Source organism: Cherax quadricarinatus, chromosome 34, assembly GCF_038502225.1.
Source record: "Cherax quadricarinatus isolate ZL_2023a chromosome 34, ASM3850222v1, whole genome shotgun sequence".
Taxonomy (NCBI): Eukaryota; Metazoa; Arthropoda; class Malacostraca; order Decapoda; family Parastacidae; genus Cherax; species Cherax quadricarinatus.
This window is the reverse complement of record NC_091325.1, coordinates 17,377,051-17,382,050: the sequence shown is the minus strand read 5'-3', so window position 1 is coordinate 17,382,050 and position 5,000 is coordinate 17,377,051. Positions and strand designations below refer to the sequence as shown.

The 5,000-nt window shown below is 35.8% G+C and overlaps 1 protein-coding gene across 1 annotated transcript in view; it reads left to right on the top strand.

The window, feature by feature from the left end:
* LOC128693791 (nitric oxide synthase, salivary gland-like) overlaps nt 1-5,000 on the top strand; it is a 71,701-nt gene that overhangs the window by 33,415 nt on the left and 33,286 nt on the right. The gene's annotated exons all lie outside the window — the stretch shown is intronic.

Here is a 5,000-nt window from a genome sequence, read left to right as displayed (position 1 = left end):
TCTGGAGATGGGAAGTACAGTGCATTCTGAAGGAGGGGTGTTAATGTTGTACATTTATAACTAGTGTAAGCGCTTCTGTGGAGGGATGGAGGGAATGATGAAAGTTTTTCTTTTTTAGGCCACTCAACCTTGGTGGGAAACGCCCGATGTGTTAAGAATAATTTTTTTTCTTTGACAAGTCGGCCGTCTCCCACCGAGGCAGGGTGACCCAAAAAGAAAGAAAATCCCCATAAAGAAAATACTTTCATCATCATTCAGCACTTTCACCTCACTCACACATAAGTGTTTTGGCAGAGGTGCTCAGAACACAACAGCTTAGAAGAATATACGTATAATGATACACAACATATCCCTCCAAACTTCTAATATCCCAAACCCCTCCTTTAGAGTGCAGGTATTGTACTTCCCATTTCCAGGACTCAAGTCCGGCTATATAAAAATAACCGGTTTCCCTGAATTTATTATTATTTTTTTTATTATCACACTGGCCGATTCCCACCAAGGCAGGGTGGCCCGAAAAAGAAAAGCTTTCACCATCATTCACTCCATCACTGTCTTGCCAGAAGGGTGCTTTACACTACAGTTTTTAAACTGCAACATTAACACCCCTCCTGAATCCCTTCACTAAATATTACCCTGCTCACACTCCAACAGATCGTCAGGTCCCAAATACCATTCGTCTCCATTCACTCCTATCGAAAACGCTCATGCAAACCTGTTGGAAGTCCAAGCCCCTCGCCCACAAAACCTCCCTTACCTCTTCCTTCCAACCTTTTCGAGGACGACCCCTACCCCCCCTTCCTTCCTCTACCCCTCCTTCCTTCCCCTACAGATTTAAATGCTCTCCATGTCATTGTACTTTGATCCATTCTCTCTAAATGACCAAACCATCTCAACAACCCCTCTTCAGCCCATTGACTAATACTTTTATTAACTCCACACCTTCTCCTAATTTCCACACTCCGAATTTTCTGCATAATATTTACACCACACATTGCCCTTAGACAGGACATCTCCACTGCCTCCAACCGCCTCTTCGCTGCTGCATTCACAACCCAAGCTTCACACCCATATAAAAGTGTTGGTACTATTGTACTTTCATACATTTCCTTCTTTGCCTCCATAGATAACGTTTTTAGTCTGCACATATACCTCAACGCACCACTCACCTTTTTTCCCTCATCAGTTCTATGATTAACCTCATCCTTCATAAATCCATCCGCCGGCACGTCAACTCCCTAGGATCTGAAAACATTCACTTCTTCCATACTCCTCCTTCCCAATTTGATATCCAATTTTTCTTTATCTAAATTATTTCATGCCCTCATCACCTTACTCTTTTCTATGTTCGCTTTCAACTTTCTACCTTTACACACACTCCCAAACTCATCCACTAACCTTTGCAATTTTTCTTTAGAATCTCCCATAAGCACAGTATCATCAGCAAAAAGCAACTGTGTCAATTCCCCTTTTGTATTTGATTCCCCATAATTTAATCCCACCCCTCTCCCAAACTCCCTAGCATTTACTTCTTTTACAACCCCATCTATAAATATATTAAACAACCACGGTGACATTACACATCCCTGTCTAAGACCTAATTTTACCTGGAAGTAGTCTTCCTCTCTTCTACAAACACTTACATGAGCCTCACTATCCTCATAAAAACTCTTTCAAGCATTTAGTAACTTACCACCTATTCCATGTACTTGCAATATCTGCCACATTGCTCCCCTATCCACTCTATCATATGCCTTTTCTAAATCCATAAATGCAATAAAAACTTCCCTACCTTTACCTAAATTCTGTTCACATATATGCTTCAATGTAAACACTTGATCTACACATCCCCTACCCACTCTGAAATCTCCTTGCTCATCCGCAATCCTACATTCTGTCTTACCTCTAATTCTTTAAATTATAACCCTACCGTACACTTTTCCTGGTATATTCAGTAAACTGATTCCTCTATAATTTTTACAATCTCTTTTGTTCCCCTTCCCTTTATATAAAAGGACTATACATGCTCTCCGCCAATCCCTAGGTACCTTCCCCTTTTTCATACATTTATTAAACAAAGATACCAACCACTCGAACACTATATCCCCCCTGCTTTTAACATTTCTGTCATGATCCCGTCAGTTCCAACTGCTTTACCCCCTTTCATTCTACGTAATGCCTCACACACCTCACCCACACTCGCATCCTGTTCTTCTTCACTCCTACAAGATGGAATACCTCCCTGGCCAGTGCATGAAATTACCGCTTCCCTTTCTTTCTTGGACATTTAAAAGTTCCTCAAAATATTCTCGCCATCTACCCAAAACCTCCATCTCCCCATCTACTAACTCCCCTACTCTGTTTTTAACTGACAAATCCATTTGTTCTCTAGGCTTTCTTAACTTGTTTAACTCACTCCAAAAATTTTTCTTATTTTCAGTGCCTCTCCCACTCTATCATCTGCTCTCTTTTCGCACTCTCTCACCACTCTCTTTACTTTTCTTTTACTCTCCATATACTCTACTCTTCTTACAACACTTCTGCCTTATAAAAACCTCTCATAAGTTAACTTTTTCTCTTTTAGCATGCCCTTTACTTCATCATTCCACCAATCACTCCTCTTTCCTCCTGCACCCACTCTCCTATAACCACAAACTTCTGCCCCACATTCTAATACTGCATTTTTAAAACTAGTCCACCCCGCTTCAACCCCCCCCCCCTTACTACTCATACTTGTACCAGCCCACCTTTCTGCCAGTAGTTGCTTATACTTCACCCGAACTTCCTCCTCCCTTAGTTTATACACTTTCACCTCCCTCTTGCTTGTTGTTGCCATTTTCCTCTTTTCCCATCTACCTTACTCGAACTGTAGCTACAACTAAATAATGATCCGATATATCAGTTGCCCCTCTATAAACGTATACATCCTGGGGCCTACCCATCAACCTTTCATCTGCCAATACATAATCTAACAAACTACTTTCATTACGTGCTATGTCAAACCTTGTATATTTATTTATCCTCTTCTTCATAAAATATGTATTACTTATTACGAAACCTCTTTCTACACATAGCTCAATTAAAGGCTCCCCATTTTTATTTACCCCTGTCACCCAAAATTTACCTACCACTCCCTCCACAACATTTTTGCCCACTTTAGCATTGAAATCCCCAGCCACCATTACTCTCATATTTGGTTCAAAACTCCCCACGCATTCACTCAACATTTCCCAAAATCTCTCTCTCTCCTCTACACTTCTCTCTTCTCCAGGTGCATATACGCTTACTATAACCCACTTTTCACATCTAACCTTTATTTTACTCCACATAATCCTTGAATTAATACACATATAGTCCCGCTTTTCCTGCCATAACTTATCCTTAACATTATTGTTACTCTTTCTTTAGCTCTACCTCTATTTGAAACCCCTGACCTTCTATATATATATATATATATATATATATATATATATATATATATATATATATATATATATATATATATATATATATATATATATATATATATATATATATATATATATACATATATATATATATATATATATATATATATATATATATATATATATATATATATATATATATATATATATATATATATATATATATATATATATATATATATATATATATATTGGCTTAAATAACAACGCTCATCTTGCCATATAGGACAAGTGAAAATTTGTGTATGCAATAATTTCGCCAAAATCATTCGGAACCTAACGAAAAAAATATATTTGATTGTGTTTGTTTAGTACTAAATTACTGTAAACGTATTTAAAATATATTTAGTTGGGTTAGGCTAAAATAAATTGCTCTTGTTATAATAACGTTAGTTAAGTTTTCTAAGATTCTTTTGGTGCAAAATTATAAATTTTTACACTAACATTAATAAAAAAAATATATCTTTAAACGTAAGAGAAAATTTCAGAAAGGGCTTAATTTTAAATGAGTTCTTGCTAATTGACCAGTTTTACATATTCGGCACGACATATATATATACATATATATATATACATATATATATATACATATATATATACATATATATATATACATATATATATATACATATATATATATACATATATATATACATATATATATATATATGTATATATACTATATATATACATAAGGTAGTAGGTTGGTAGACAGCAACCGCCCAGGGAGGTACTACCGTCCTGCCAAGTGAGTGTAAAACGAAAGCCTGTAATTGTTTTACATGATGGTAGGATTGTTGGTGTCCTTTTCTATGTTTCATAAACATGCAAGATTTCAGGTATGTCTTGCTACTTCTACTTACACTTAGGTCACACTATACATGCATGTACAAGCATATATGTACATATATACCCCTCTGGGTTTTCTTCTATTTTCTTTCTAGTTCTTGTTCTTGTCTATTTACTCTCATCTCCATGGGGAAGTGGAACAGAATTCTTCCTTCATAAGCCATGCGTGTCGTAAGAGGCGACTAAAATGCCATGAGCAAGGGGCTAGTAATCCCTTCTCATGTATAAGTTACTAAATGTGAAAGAGGAAACTTTCGTTTTTCCTTTTGGGCCACCCCGCCTCGGTGGGATACTGCCGGTGTGTTTATAGAAAAGAAATATATATATATATATGTATATATATATATATATATATATATATATATATATATATATATATATATATATATATATATATATATATATATATATCGTGCCGAATAGGCAGAACTTGCGATCTTGGCTTCAATTGCAACGCTCATCTTGCCATATAAGACAAGCGAAAATTTGTGTATGCAATAATTTCTCCAAAATCATTCTCAACCTAACGAAAACAATATATTTCACTGTGTTTGTTTAGTATTCAATTATTGTAAACAAATCTAAAATATATTTAGTTCGGTGAGGCCAAAATAAATTGTTCTTCTTATAATAAGGTTAGGTAAGTTTTCTAAGATTCTTTTGGTGCAAAATATATACATATAT